At 47.6% G+C, this 16,167-nt stretch overlaps 1 long non-coding RNA gene across 1 annotated transcript; it reads left to right on the top strand.

The window, feature by feature from the left end:
- The first annotated feature begins 344 nt into the window (after positions 1-344).
- Positions 345-9,174, top strand: LOC115462823. The gene is made up of 3 exons (XR_003940962.1): positions 345-419; positions 555-560; positions 9,163-9,174. It is a non-coding gene; the product is annotated as an uncharacterized LOC115462823 (long non-coding RNA).
- The last annotated feature ends 6,993 nt before the right edge of the window (positions 9,175-16,167 follow it).

A 16,167-nucleotide genomic window follows, 5' to 3' on the forward strand; every position in this document is an offset into this window, starting at 1 on the left:
AGGTCACGGAAGGGCTCTGGAGAAGTTAGAAGGAGCAAACAGAAGAGCACACTTTTTTGGAGGGGGGAGGGGAGGAGGCATGCGATGAAGCTACAAAGTAGTAAATTTAAAAGGAATCTGAGAAAATATTTCTTCACTCAACATGTAATTTAAACTTTGGAATTCGTTGCCACAGAATGTGGTAAAGACGGTTAGCTTAGCAGGGTTTAAAAAAGGGTTTGGCCGGCTTCCTAAAGGAAAAGTCCATGGCCCGTTATTAAAATGGACTTGGGGAAAATGCACTACTTATTTCTGGGATAAGCAGCATAAAATGTTTTGTATTTTGGGGGGGATCTTGCCAGGTACTTGTGACCTGGCTTGGCCACTGTTGGAAACAGGATGCTGGGCTTGATGGACCTTTGTTCCGCCCCAGTATGGCAGTTACTTATAGGGTTTGAAAACAGAAGAGGGAATTGGGAAGGGAGAGGGGAAGAAGCAAAGCCAGGTCCTGATGTTTCTAAAGGAATGCAGTGAAGCTGGTGACAGTAAATGCTTAAAGGCTTTGTTTCTGACAGATACTTGTGCCCTGGACTGGCCCCTGTTGGAAACAGGATCCTGAGCTAGATGGACCATTGGTCTGACCCATTATCACTATTATGCTCTTATGTTTCCTTGTTCTGAGGGAGGGAGTTGATGCAAGTGAAGTGAAGAGTGTGGGTGAAGATCTTAAAGATGCATTCGCTAACTCTTGGCTCTCTGATAACAAGCCTCCGGCTGGGGAAGTCAGTGCCTTTTCCCATTTTGTAACCATCACCTGTGTACCGCTTCACTGGGGATAAAGCAGGAGCCATTTAATCCTCATTTTTGGGGTTGACAACCCATGGAGGAGTGGCCTAGTGGTTAGGGTGGTGGACTTTGGTCCTGAGGAACTGAGTTCGGATTCCCACTTCAGGCACAGGCAGCTCCTTGTGACTCTGGGCAAGTCACTTAACCCTCCATTGCCCCATGTAAGCCGCATTGAGCCTGCCATGAGTGGGAAAGCGCAGGGTACAAATGTAACAAAAATAAAATAGATACTATTGGAGATTCTACATGGAATGTTGCTACTATTGGAGATTCTACATGGAATGTTGCTATTCCACTAGTAACATTCCATGTAGAAGGCTGCGCAGGCTTCTGTTTCTGTGAGTCTGACGTCCTGCCATGAGTGGAAAAGCGCAGGGTACAAATGTAACAAAAATAAAATAGATACTATTGGAGATTCTACATGGAATGTTGCTACTATTGGACATTCTATATGGAATGTTGCTACTATTGGAGATTCTACATGGAATGTTGCTATTCCACTAGCAACATTCCATGTAGAAGCCTGCGCGGCCACATTGGTGATCTGCAAGGGCCGACTTCTACATGGAATGTTGCTAGTGGAATAGCAACATTCCATGTAGAATCTCAAATAGTAGCAACAGTGGAGGAGTGGCCTAGTGGTTAGGGTGGTGGACTTTGGTCCTGAGGAACTGAGTTCGATTCCCACTTCAGGCACAGGCAGCTCCTTGTGACTCTGGGCAAGTCACTTAACCCTCCATTGCCCCATGTAAGCCGCATTGAGCCTGCCATGAGTGGGAAAGCGCAGGGTACAAATGTAACAAAAATAAAATAGATACTATTGGAGATTCTACATGGAATGTTGCTACTATTGGAGATTCTACATGGAATGTTGCTATTCCACTAGTAACATTCCATGTAGAAGGCTGCGCAGGCTTCTGTTTCTGTGAGTCTGACGTCCTGCCATGAGTGGGAAAGCGCAGGGTACAAATGTAACAAAAATAAAATAGATACTATTGGAGATTCTACATGGAATGTTGCTATTCCACTAGCAACATTCCATGTAGAAGCCTGCGCGGCCACATTGGTGATCTGCAAGGGCCGACTTCAAATAGTAGCAACAGTGGAGGAGTGGCCTAGTGGTTAGGGTGGTGGACTTTGGTCCTGAGGAACTGAGTTCGATTCCCACTTCAGGCACAGGCAGCTCCTTGTGACTCTGGGCAAGTCACTTAACCCTCCATTGCCCCATGTAAGCCGCATTTAGCCTGCCATGAGTGGGAAAGCGTGGGGGTACAAATGTAATAAATAAATAAATAAATTTCTGGTCCCAAATCCATTTGTGCCAGGCCTGGGTGTGTTCTGCAACTTCAAGGTCCCTCAACACCTTGAGTTAAGCCTCAGCAGTTATGATTGCTTTTTTTAATTTTATTGAAATCCATTTAATTCATTTGTGATCAGCCCCATTAAAAAGTTTTCACTTAGAACTTATTGGCTGACCTTTATATCTAGTCCACGAATACAGCAGCCACCACCTGTTTTAGCCCAAAGAAACTGAAATTACTCTGCTGCCTTCCAAGTGCCCTGGTCACTGGCATAAAATCATTTTCCTCGGTTGAGATACTTTTACTGTGCCGGATGTGTCCTTTTAAATGTTTGCAATCTATATATATAAAACTCACCCTCAACGTTCTGAGGACACTGACGTCAGTGAAGCCAAGCCCTGACTTCCTTCAAAAAGGTTTGAAGGTTCATGGTGGTGAAGCCACCAAAATCGCTCCGGGCCCCGCCCTCGAGGGAGGAGCAATGGCAGAACAACGAAGGGGTTGGCAGGGAGGGAGGCAGGGAGGTGGGGGTGGGAAATCGCTACGGGCCCCGCCCTCGAGGGCGGAGCAATGGCAGAACAACCAAGGGGTTGGCAGGGAGGGAGGGAGGAATCGCTCCGGGCCCCTCCCTCGAGGGCGGAGCAATGGCAGAACAACCAAGGGGTTGGCAGGGAGGGAGGCGGGGGGGGGAAATCGCTACAGGCCCCGCCCTCGCGTCAAACGTCAAGACGTTGAGGGCGGAGCAATGCCACAACAACGAAGGGGTTGGCGGGGGGGGGGGGTGTTGCCGACGAAAACCTTGCTAGCGCCCGTTTCATTTGCTCAGAAACGGGCCTCTTTTACTAGTTGTTACATAAATTCCAACATGTCATCTGCAGAGGTGAAACAAGTTTTGAAACTTTAGATACCAGCCACAATTCTTTGTAGCTTGAAGGGGGGGAATAACTCAATACATTATTATTATTATTATTATTATTTGCTTTTGTATCCCACATTTTCCCACCCATTTGCAGGCTCACTGTGGCTTACATATTACCGTTAGAGGCGTTAGCCGATTCCGGTCTGAACAAACACATTGGTATGAATAGTGGACAGGTACAAATCAAGGTAGGGTATACACAAAAAGTAGCACATATGAGTTTATCTTGTTGGGCAGACTGGATGGACCGTGCAGGTCTTTTTCTGCTGTCATCTGCTATGTATGTAAGTGATAATGTGGTGGAATGAGGTACAAGTAGTGTTCATTGCGGTCTTTGATTGCATTGTGTCGCAAGTGTCCAGGTTTTTTTATGTTGGGTGGGTGGGGTATGCTCTTCTGAACAGTTCCGTCTTTAGTGCTTTCCGGAAGTTTAAATGGTCGAACGTAGTTTCTACTTCTTTTGGCAGTGCATTCCGTATTTATGCGCTTAAGTAGGAAAAGCTGGATGCGTGGGTGGATTTGTACTTGAGTCCCTTTCTGCTTGGGTAGTGGAGGTTTTATTATTTTACTAGTAAAAAAGCCCCGTTTCTGATGCAAATGAAACGGGGGGCTAGCAATGTTTTCTTCTGTGTGCATGTGGGAGTGTGTGTGTCCCTGCCCTCTGGCCTCTCTCCTCTCCCCCCTCTGAGTCCTTCACTGTTACAGAGCGAGCGATTTGATTTCGTGCTCTAAAAAGCCCCGTTTCTGATGCAAATGAAACGGGGGGCTAGCAATGTTTTCTTCTGTGTGCATGTGGGAGTGTGTGTGTCCCTGCCCTCTGGCCTCTCTCCTCTCCCCCCTCTGAGTCCTTCACTGTTACAGAGCGAGCGATTTGATTTCGTGCTCTAAAAAGCCCCGTTTCTGATGCAAATGAAACGGGGGGCTAGCAATGTTTTCGTCTGTGTGCATGTGGGAGTGTGTGTGTCCCTGCCCTCTGGCCTCTCTCCCCTCCCCCCTCTGAGTCCTTCACTGTTACAGAGCCAGCGATTTGATTTCGTGCTCTGCTGTTTTCCTTCACTGACTGTGTTACAGAGAGGGCGGGGCAGACACTCATAGGGAAACCGGATATCTCGCCCCCTTCACACTTCCGGCTGGAGGCTTCATAGAACGTTGGTGTTGCTTTTTATATAGAGAGATTCTTTTGGTTACACTTCCTTTTCCATTCTGCTGCCCAGTGGCTACTCTGTTTTTGCCCAAGTGTCTCCCCCTGCTGCTCATTTCAGCACCTCCCCCCCCCCCCCACTCCGTTCCAGGATACGGCTCTTCTCCTGGTCACAGCTTCTGCTGTTCCTCCGCGTCTTCGCCTATCTTCTTTGCCTGGTAGCAGGGATCAGACACTGTATTTTAGGTGACCTGGCACCCAAGTTGAGTCCCTTCATTTAGTGGGGTGGTCTGATATTTCAGCTTGTATTTATTATTTTTATACCACCTTTCTATGGTACAATCAAAGCAATTTACATATTGCATTCGGGCACTTTCTTCGTTCCCTGCTGGGCTGGCAATCTTAAGTTTTTGTACCTGGGGTAACGGAAGGTTAAGTGAACTACCCAGAGTCACAGGGAGCTGCAGTGGGAATCGCACCTACTTCCACTGGTTTTCGATCCACTGTCCTAACCCATTAGTCTAGTCCTCCACCTTACGTTCTCCATTATTTTATTTCCAAAAGTAAAAGTTCAATTTTCCAGCTTTGGATGCAAGTTAAAGAGGAATAAACCAGAAACATGTCTGGTCCTGAGCTCGTTCTCCTTCACATTGAAGGAAGGATATGATGGGACAGGGGTCACCTACAAGGACAAACTGCAATAGCAAATTGTGAAATATAATGGTGTTTTTTTTTTTTAAATCTAAGGATTATTGGTACATTTTAAATGCCCTTGGTAAGTCCTTTCAGCCAGTGTTGTTTTATTGCTAAAGGAAAACCATTCGCCACTGTTCCAGTGTAATATCCTGCCCATGCAAATGAGTGCCCTCCGCTGAATTTACACTGTTTATTGCCATAAATTTTCCCTGCCTAGTTCGTATTTTTCCAGAGGGTAGACTTCCTCCTTCGTGATGTGTTTTGATTAGCAGGTACACCGCATGCTACAGCCACACTAAGGGCCTGGAGCACTGAAGGGTTTGTTTCCCATTCTGTGTGCCTGGTAAAAAATGCTTCATTCACCTGGTCTTTTAGAAGGTAATTTTAACTGCAAATACCTGCGGGCCTGCGAGGGGACTTTTCTTTTGAAAATTGCATTGCTGCTAGTGTCATGGGATTAACTTTATCCCAGATGCCGAATGCACAGTGGTGGTGGTGGTGGGGGGGGGGGGGGGGGTTAAAGATCATGCCAGGAACTACCCTGGTCTCACCTCCAGTACCATCCCTTGTCCGTGCAGACGAAAATGGGCAATATTCAAAAGGGTTTCCCCCCTCATGTAAACGCCCAATTACTTATTAAAGCAAAATCTGGAAGGGTGTTTTTATTTTCCTTGGGGGAGGGGGGGGTTATCGTCCTACTTTTGGGTACCAATAAACTATTTTTAATCGTACGTCTGTCTCTCTGGTTGGAAAGAGCCTGCCTTCCCCATTCCTCCTCTACTTTTCCACGGGACTTTTAATTCCAGAGCATGGCCGTTTACTGCCCCCATTGAAAAAAAGCCTTTTTTTCCCAGCCGCGATAAATAAACAAAAATGGCCCAGCGCATACCAAAAACACGCGCCCACATTACAGCCCACTTTTTACTGCAGCTTATTAAAAGGACCCCTTAGTTTTTCAGTTGACCAAATTTGAGAGCGTCTCTAAGCATTTACAGAGTTGACATTGGCTTCCGTTAAAAGCACGTATAACCTTTAAAGTAGCTTGCATTGTATTTCGTATTTTGAAAGGTAATGTTCCTGTTTCAGTTCTTGGTTTATTTTCTAACATTCCTGTTTGTCGTCCATGTCGTCTTCAGGAATGTTTCTTACTTAAATATCCAACCATCAAGAGCGTTCCTTATAAACGTATCCTTAGTTCTCTTTTTACTTTCCAGGCTGTAGCTATTTGGAATGCTGTACCTGATTCCATTAGGGCTATTTTTAATTACTTAGCTTTTCGTAAAAAAGTGAAAACTTTTTTATTTGTAGATTTTTGGCTGTTTTGTTGAGTTATATTGATATTTGTAGCTCTTTAAATATTGTTTTAAGTTCTTCATGTAAGTTGCTTGGTATCTGTTTTAGGGGCACTTTTACTAAGCACGTTGGCACCTACACCAGTGGCGTAGCTACGTGGGGCATGATGGGGCCTGGGCCCCCGTAGATTAGGCCCTGGCCACCAACCCTCCCCCACCGCATCAGATACCTTGTTTGTTGGCGGGGGTCCCCGAACCCCGCCAGCCGAAGAGAGTCGTCTTCAGCGCTGGAGTAGCGCCTTCATTCAACTAAGTTCCTGGTGTGAACAGCTGTTTCTGACGCCTTACGTCCTGCACCGTGCATGTAGCCCCGTGCAGGACGTAAGGCATCAGAAACAGCTGATCACACCAGGAACTTAGTTGAATGAAGGCGCTACTTCGGCGCTGAAGAAGACTCTCTTCGGCTGGCGGGGTTTGGGGACCCCCGCCAACAAACAAGGTATCTGATGCGGTGGGGGAGGGTTGGTGGTGGGAGGGGGGGTTCAAGGGGATCGTCAGCAAGCCGGCAGGGGGATCCAATGTGGTGGCGGCAGCTCGGAGGGGGGGGGGAGCGGCAGGGGCGGCTAAACAGTGCCCCCCACCTAGGGCTCTGGACCTCCCTCCCGGCGAGGTCTGGCTATGCCCCAGATCTACCCATGCCCAGCGTGCGCCAAATTGGAGTTACTGCCCAGTTACCGCGTAGCCCTCTTGGTAATTTCAATTTTGGCGCGCGTCTGCTACGTGCGACCTGAAAAATATGTTATTTTCTGTTGCGTGGCAGCTACTCGCATCAAGTGCGTAGACCATTACCGCCCAGTTACCACGTGAGACTATTATCGCTAGGGCAATGGCTTGCAGTAAGGTCTCAGACCAAAAAATGGATGCGCAGCAATTTTCATTTTGCCACACGTCCATTTTCAGCAAAAATTTAAAAAAGGCATTTTTTGTAGGTGCGCTGAAAAATAATTCTGCGCACGCCCGAAGCACGCGTCTACACTACTGCAGGCAATTTTTCAGCGCACCTTAGTAAAAGGACCCCTAAGGGATCTAGCGACTCGGCAAGTCTTTTATTAGATTAGATCAAAATAACACTTCCAGAGCAATACCCACTATGGTTTGTGTTAACTGTAAACCCATGTTAAAAATTAAGGGCAGGAATTAGAGAATGACACGGGGACCCGCAGTAACCACGGGGATGGGGACAGAGCCCATGAGGTCGGGGACAAACTTTGTCCCTGTGTCATTTTCTACTTTGAAGCCTGTTATTTATGTTTGAGTGATGCAGACAAGAATATATGCATGTGGGATCCTGTACATTCCTGCTACCAGCACATCTTCTATTGCAGGAGGGACTGTGGAAGACGGGAGAGCTACACTGAATCCGAGAGCTACACTGAATCCTGAGATTGTTGATGACTTCTTATTCACCCACAGATTAAAAAATCATAACAGTGCTTCATAGGGCATATTTCTCCCCTCTAGGGCAAACAGAACGGGTTGGAGTTTGTACACGTGGATATTTTAACAGGGTGGAATAGGATTCCTTGGGGTAGTAGAAATCAGCCATTGTTGGGGTTGGAAGGGTAGAGGGTGGTGGTGAGGAGGGTTATAGCTGCACACTGTTATTATTGTTTTCCATTTGTAATTTATACACAATAGTTGCACAGCATATTGTTACATAGTAACTATAGTAACATATTTTCAAAGCACTTGGTTTCTATGGAACTTTGGAAGGCTAAGTGCTTTGAAAATATGCCTGATAGTAACATAGTAGATGACGGCAGAAAAGACCTTCACGGTCCATCCAGTCTGCCCAACAAGACAACTCATATGTGCTACTTTTTGTGTATACCCTACTTTGATTTGTTCCTGTGCTCTTCAGGGCACAGACCGTATAAGTCTGTCCTTTTTATACTTTAATAAAAAGATTTAAATATAAAATCATAATTGTTCGAGGTTTCTGCTGATGAGGACAGAGCCCATGGGGATGGGACGGAGACAGAACCCACGGGGACGGGGACAAACTTTGGCCCCGTGTCATTCTCTAGCAGGAATCTCTCCTGTCCAGTTAAACCCTTTTCAGTGTCGCCCCCTAGGGGTGTACAGAGCACAGCTGGATCAAGAGACCTACGGATTGTGGGAGCAATTAACAAATGAAGACTACACCTGAGATGGGCACATTCCAGGCCTTGGCAAGTTCCTGTTGGTTTTAGAAGTCAGGCCAAAACTTATGACCCAGTATCTGAGACCCTTTACCCTTCCTTCCCCCCCCCCCCCCATCATTGTCTCCATTGAAATTATAGAGCAGCTCAGGGGGGTTGAGAGGAAGAAATCGTCTATAGCGCCTTTAGGATCTGATTTACTAAGGCTGTTTTTCCCGTTCCTTGTCAAAGGGAAAAGAAAGTTACTTGGTGCCTCCAGTTGGGCACATCGATGTCACGCACTGAGCACCACAATTCGCTTGTGATACGGTGGCTCGCAACACAAATGTGGCACACGCATTCACAGGTAGAAGGTAGATAGAAAGTCAAAATACAGAAGAGTCTCAATTACCCCATATAACCAGGAGCGGCCTGTTGTCAGATAAGTGAAAAGGATAATATGGAAAACAATGGGGACCCCTTAAAAATGCTTCAACAGCGGGGGCGCTGTTGAGCACTATGTGAGAAGGCTGCGTGTTGGGGGAGCTCCCACCGTTGTCAATATAACTCAGGAAAATAAAAATGACAAAATTAATTTTTTCTTTTTTCTTTATTTTTACAAACTATCACTGAAGGTTTAATTGATATAAATGGCCTCAAATAAATCATGAAAACGAAACAGGATCGAGCTTGCGTCCCCCCCAAAAGAACACAGGCCTTGGCTCCAACGACAACTCATAGTAATATAGTAACATAGTAGATGACAGCAGAAAAAGACCTGCACGGTCCACCCAGTCTGCCCAACAAGATAAACTCACGTGTCATTTTTTGTGTATACCTTACCTTGATTTCTACCTGTCTTTTTCAGGGCACAGACCGTATAAGTCTGCCCAGCACTATCCCCACCTCCCACCGCCGGCTAAGCTTCTGGGAATCCCTTCCTTCTGAGGAGGATTCCTTTATATTTATCCCACACATGTTTGAATTCCGTTACCGTTTTCCTCTCCACCACCTCCCGCAGGAGGGTATTCCAAGCATCCACCACTCTCTCCGTGAAAAAATACTTCCTGACATTTTTCTTGAGTCTGCCCCCCTTCAATCTCATTTCATGTCCTCTCGTTCTACCGCCTTCCCCTCTCCGGAAAAGGTTCGTTTGCGGATTAATACCTTTCAAATATTTGAACGTCTGTATCATATCACCCCTGTTTCTCCTTTCCTCCAGGGTATACATGTTCAGGTCCGCAAGTCTCTCCTCATACGTCTTGTAACGCAAATCCCATACCATTCTCGTAGCTTTTCTTTGCACCCCTTCCATTTTTTTCACATCCTTCACAAGATACGGCCTCCAAAACTGAACACAATACTCCAGGTGGGGCCTCACCAACGTCTTATACAGGGGTATTAAAACCTCTTTTCTTCTGCTGGTCACACCTCTCTCTATACAGCCTAGCAATCTTCTAGCTACGGCTACCGCCTTAGCCATATTGGAAGAAATCCGTTGCCTCAAAGAACTAATGTGTGAGACGAAAGGCGATGTAACTGAAATCAAAGAAACAGGAAATGAGGGCGGGACCAGAGCTGAGAGACAGAGAAGGGAAAACTGAAGTAAGTGCCGAGCCTGCACGCTTTTTACTGCGTGAGGTAAGTCAGGATGACTTTTAAAATTCAGAGGGAGGGGACCTGGAACTGGAAGGGAGGGAGGGGCGACGACCCTGGAACTGGGAGGGAGGGAGAAAGGGAGGGAGGACCCTGGAACTGGGAGGGAGGGGGGACGCTGGAACTTCCCTTAAAAACATTAATGGCAGAAGGTGATTACCTTGATAGCGCCCGTTTCATTTCAATGAGAAACAGGCTTTTTTTTTTTTTTACTAGTTTAATAATAAAACCAAAGAGTTCACGGAGCCAGACGCCCTAGCTAATTACTTGGAGGAAATGTCCCCGAGTAAAATAGACACTTCATGACAATTCAACCTTAAGCATTATTATCTAGTATTGCTTTCCGGGATTCAGTTCCAAAGTATGCAGTACGCGGTGCAAGTATATTCTCTTTACTATACAAAGTAAGGTTGATTACTTGTTTTTCATTGCTGTCACAATGGTTTTTTTCCCCCTGTTAAAGTTAATTGTTATTATAATAAGGTAGTAATTATGGATACATTACTCTGAATCTGAGCACACCACCCGAACTCTCATCCATGCTCTCATTACCTCTCGCCTTGACTACTGCAACTTACTCCTCACCGGCCTCCCACTTAGCCATCTATCCCCCCTTCAATCCGTTCAGAACTCTGCTGCACGTCTTGTATTCCGCCTGAACCGATATACTCATATCACCCCTCTCCTCAGGTCACTTCACTGGCTTCCGATCAGATACCGCATTCAATTCAAGCTTCTCCTTCTTACCTACAAATGCACTCAGTCTGCAGCCCCTCGTTACCTCTCTACCCTCATCTCTCCTTACGTTCCCGCCCAAAACCTCCACTCACAGGACAAATCCCTCCTCTCACTACCCTTCTCCACCACCGCCAACTCCAGGCTCCGCCCTTTCTGCCTCGCCTCACCCTATGCCTGGAATAAACTTCCTGAGCCCTTACGCCAAGCCCCCTCCCTGCCCATCTTCAAATCCTTGCTCAAAGCCCACCTCTTCAAGGTTGCTTTCGGCACCTAACCTTTATACCATTCAGGAAATCTAGACTGCCCCAATTTGACTGCCCCTATTTGACTGACTGTACATTTGTCCTTTAGATTGTAAGCTCTTTGAGCAGGGACTGTCCTTCTATGTTAAATTGTACAGCGCTGCGTAACCCTAGTAGCGCTTTAGAAATGTTAAATAGTAGTAGTAGTAGTAATGTGAGATATGTAAATGGTGCGTTTTCTCTCCAATGCGCATTCTCTTCTCTCTCTCCAGACAAGTTGCAGAAAAAGAGAATTAAAACTCATTGCAGGGCCGCCGAGAGCCAGAGCCGAGCCCGGGACAAGGCCGGCCCTGGGCCCCCCCACCCACCCCACCCGAGGTCATCGTCGTCGCCGGGCCCCCCCACCCGAGGTCGCCGGGCCCCCCCCCCTCCACCCGCTACCGGGCCCTGAACTAACCTTAAACGCCTCCTTCCTTTCCTTTCACCACCTTCGCTGCAAGCAGCAGCAGGGCAGACTTCTCCTTCCTTCCTTGCTCCGCCCTCGCGGACGTTACGTCAGGCGAGGGCAGGACACAGAAGGAAGGAGTGGCCTGCCCTGCTGCTGCTTGCCGCGAAGGTGGTGAAAGGAAAGGAAGGAGGTGTTTATGGTTGGTTAGTTCGGGAGCGACGGCGGGCAGGCCTGACTGCGGTGGCGCCGGACCCCCTCTGGAGGCCCAGGGACTTTTGTCCCCCCTGTCCCCCCCCCTCTCGGCGGCCCTGACTCATTGTGCAGTAAAAGCAAGGTCCCGCCTCACGAAAGTGCTATTTCGCGGATCAAGCAGGTCCCAGGGTCAAAACTGAATGTCTCTGTGCTACACCGGAAAACAGGAAGAGAAGCCACATGCTTCTTAATGGGATCGCGTTGACATCACCGAGTGGGTCTGTCGGATATGCTGGATTAGCGGAGGTTGGATAATTGAAACACCACTGTTTTTTTATTTACATACAAGGCGAATAATCAGCCCTGTTTCCTCACAGGATTGGTACTTCCAATCTGTGGCGTAGCTACGGGAGGGCCTTGGGGGCCTGGGCCCCCCCAGCTTTGCTGGGTCCTCAAGCCCCACCAGTAGAAGCTTTCCTGCAGCGATATTCATTGCTGCTTCCCCTTCCCCTGTGCTTATGCTGGTTTTTAATGAAGTTGAGCGCATGTGAGCTTTGCGCATGCTCAATTTCACTAAAACCCAGCATGTGCGCTGGAGCAGGAAATCAAGGCAGGCAGCACGGCACTGATTGTCACCACAGGAAGTCTTCTGCTGGCAGGGCTTGGGAACTTTTGCTAGACCAGGTATGTGGGGTTGCGGTGAAGGCAGAAAGCAGCACGGAGGCGGGGCAAAATCTATCCCACCCCACCATTGAGGTCTGTCTGTGCCTCTGCTTCCAATATAGTCCTAATGCCAGTAGCCTGTCCCTGGCTTGGCTACACTCTTCAATTAGCAATAACTTCCTTTATCATAAAGGGAAATGGGACTTGATATACTGCCTTTCTGAGGTTTTTGCAACTACATTCAAAGTGGTTTACATATATTCAGGTACTTATTTTGTACCAGGGGCAATGGAGGGTTAAGTGACTTGCCCAGAGTCACAAGGAGCTGCAGTGGGAATTGAACTCAGTTCCCCAGGATCAAAGTCCACTGCACTAACCACTAGGCTACTCCTCCACTAGTAACATTCCATGTAGAAGGCTGCCCTTGCAGATCACCAATGCGGCCGCACAGGCTTCTGTTCCTACGTGCAGGACGTCAGACTCACAGAAACAGAAGCCTGCACGCTGATCTGCAATGGCAGGCTTCTACATGGAATGTTGCTAGTGGAATAGCAACATTAACATTCCATGCAGAATCTCAATAGTAGCAACATTCCATCTAGAATCTCCAATAGGGAAATGGGACTTGATATACTTCCTTTCTGAGGTTTTTGCAACCACATTCAAAGCGGTTTACATATATGTAGGTGCTTATTTTGTACCAGGGGCAATGGAGGGATAAGTGACTTGCCCAGAGTCAGAAGGAGCTGCAGTGGGAATCGAACTCAGTTCCCCAGGATCAAAGTCCACTGCACTAACCACTAACCTACTCCTCCACCCGAGTTCAGCTTTAGATTAACACACAAATGTAAGGGACTTTCTTTATAGCTGCAAACAGTGCTTTATATAAATAGGGTTCCTTCTAGCTGACAGAGTTTATTTTTTAAGGGGTGGGGGGTCCACTGATTTATTATTTCCAAAGGGGTTACAGGGCTGTAAGGAGGTTCCTCACTGATGCCCATCATATCCAGTGGCGTACCTAGGTGGGGGCGGTCCACCCCGGGTGCACGCCACTGGGAGGTGCCGCGGCGCGCGCCTGCTCCGAGTTCGCTAAACTTCTTTGCTCCTTCGCTGCAGCTCCCTCTGCCCCGGAACAGGTTACTTCCTGTTCCGGGGTAGAGGGAGCTGTAGCGAACGAGCAAAGAAGTTTAGCAAACTCGGAGCAGGCGCGCGCCACGGCACCCCCCCCCCCAGCGGCGTGCACCCGGGGGGGGTGTTATTTCGCCGGAGGGGGGAGAAGGTGTAATTTAGTGGGGGGGCGCGCGCATCGGCGCTCCGCCCCGGGTGCCATCCAGGCAAGGAATGCCACTGATCATATCACCTGGGTCTGTTTTCATTCTTGATTTATTAGGTTAAAGAAATACGGGAACTGAAAGTCTCTGACTAGCAGTTAGAGCCTTGGAGGCCCAGCTGGCCTCTGCCCATATTCTCTTCCTCTTTCAGCACTGCATTTCTACCCTGCCACTAAAGATTGTCCCTGCTTAACCCAGGCTTTCTTGGAATGATGCTGTTTTTGCCTCTGCTTCCTCCCCTGGGAGGCTGCTGTCCTCTCTGTGAAAATATATTTTCTCACGTGTCTGTAAGTAAAAAAGCTTAATAAAATCAGGTCTTTTGCTTGGTGAACTCATCAGCTTTCTTCTTCCGTAACCCTCTTTTCCTGAGTTCAGTCTAAGGTTCTCACACTGCCCTCGATTCTCTACGATTCACCCAGGTCTCAATAGTCAAAGTGATTTAATCCGCTGTTAAATCGCTTGTTTCGGGTTATCCATTGATGTTCAGCAATACTTACCCAGTTAGTGCTGCTGAATGATCACCACAGGTCGCTAAACTCAAAGCCACCTAGGGGAAGGGAAGGGGATGGGACTTAATATACAGCCTTTCTGTGGTTTTTGCAAGTACATTCAAAATAGTTTACATAGAATATACAGGTACATATTTGTACCTGGGGCATAAGTGACTTGCCCAGAGTCACAGGGAGCTGCAGTGGGAATTGAACCCACTTCCCCAAGATCAAAGTCTGCTACACTAACCACTAGGCTACTTCTGCACTAGCAGCATTCCATGTAGAATCTCAAATGGGGAAAGAGGAATGGTCCTTGATATACTGTCTTTCTGTGGTTTTGCAACTACATTCAAAGTTGTTCACATATAGGTACTTATTTGTACCTGGGGCAATGGAGGATTAAGTGACTTTCTCAGAGTCACAAGCAGTGGCTCGCCTAAGTACATAAGTATTGCCACCAGGGGCGTAGCAAGACCTCAGCGGGAGGGTGGTCCAGAGCCCAAAGTGAGGAGGCATATTTTAGCCAACCCCCCCCCCCCCCCCGCCGCTGCCGCCAACCCTCCCCCGCCATTGCCTACCTTTGCTGGTGGGGGACCCCAATCCCCGCCAGCCGAGGAGGTCCTCTTCTTCCCGTGAAGGCTTCATTCTGTTTCTGAAGATTGGGGTCCCCCGCCAGCAAAGGTAGCCCACGGCGGGGGAGGGTTGGCGGTGGGAAGGGGTGTCGAGAGGGTCGTCGGCAGGGGGGTCCAGGGCCAAATTTACGGGGGCCCAGGCCCCCCTGGCCCTACGTAACTATGCCACTGATTGCCACACTGGGACAGACCAAAGGTCCATCAAGCCCAGCGTCCTGTTTCCAACAGTGGCCAATCCAAGTCACAAATACCTGGCAAGATCCCAAAAAAGTTCAGTACATTTTATGCTGCTTATCCCAGAAATAAGCAGCGGAGTTTTCCCAAGTCCATTTTAATAATGGTCTATGGACTTTTCCTTTAGGAAACCGTCCAAACCTTTTTTTTTTAAACTCTGCTAAGCTAACCGCCTTTACCACATTTTCTGGCAACGAATTCCCGAGTTTAATTACACATTGAGTGAAGAAACTTTTTCTCTGATTCGTTTTAAATGTAGTACTTTGTAGCTTCATCGCATGCCCCCTAGTATATGCCTACCTTTACAGAATAGCGCTTAGGCAAAGTTTTGCCGTCGTCTTAGATCTGTCCGTAGTCTGGTAAGATAAAGCTTCATTTCGTTCTCTATTCTATGCATATATTAATACCCGTTAAGATTATTGTAACTCCATTTACGCAGGGATCACTAGGACTAATCTTTAAACATCTTCAAATGCTTCAAAATTCTGCGGCACGTATACTTTCTAATGCAAAGCGGCATGACTGTGTTTCTCCTTTACTGCAGCACCTGCATTGATTTCCCATTGAATTCATGATTAAATTCAACATTCTTGTGTTTATTTATTTATTAGGATTTATTTACCGCTTTTTGAAGGAATTCACTCAAGGCGGTGTGCAGTAAGAATAGATCAAACATGAGCAGGAGACAATTAGAGCAGTAAAAATATTCGAACAACAATACAAAGTATGGCATAGTAACTTAGTAACATAGTAGATGACGGCAGAAAAAGACCTGCACGGTCCATCCAGTCTGCCCAACAAGATAAACTCACATGTGCTACTTTTTGTGTATTCCTTACCTTGATTTGTACCTGTCCTTTTCAGGGCACAGACCGTGTAAGTCTGCCCAGCACTATCTCCGCCTCCCAACCACCAGCCCCGCCTCCCACCACCGGCTCTGGCACAGACAGTATAAGTCTACCCAGCACTATCCCCGCCTCCCAACCACCAGTCCCGCCTCCCACCACCGGCTCTGGCACAGACCGTATAAGTCTGCCCAGCACTATCCCCGCCTCCTGCCACCGGCTCTGCCACCCAATCTCGGCTAAGCTCGTTAGGATCCATTCCTTCTGAGCAGGATTCCTTTATGTTTATCCCACGTGTGTTTGAATTCTGTTACCGTTTTCGTTTCCACCACCTCCCGCCG

The sequence above is a fragment of the Microcaecilia unicolor genome, chromosome 2, assembly GCF_901765095.1.
Source record: "Microcaecilia unicolor chromosome 2, aMicUni1.1, whole genome shotgun sequence".
NCBI classification, from domain to species: domain Eukaryota; kingdom Metazoa; phylum Chordata; class Amphibia; order Gymnophiona; family Siphonopidae; genus Microcaecilia; species Microcaecilia unicolor.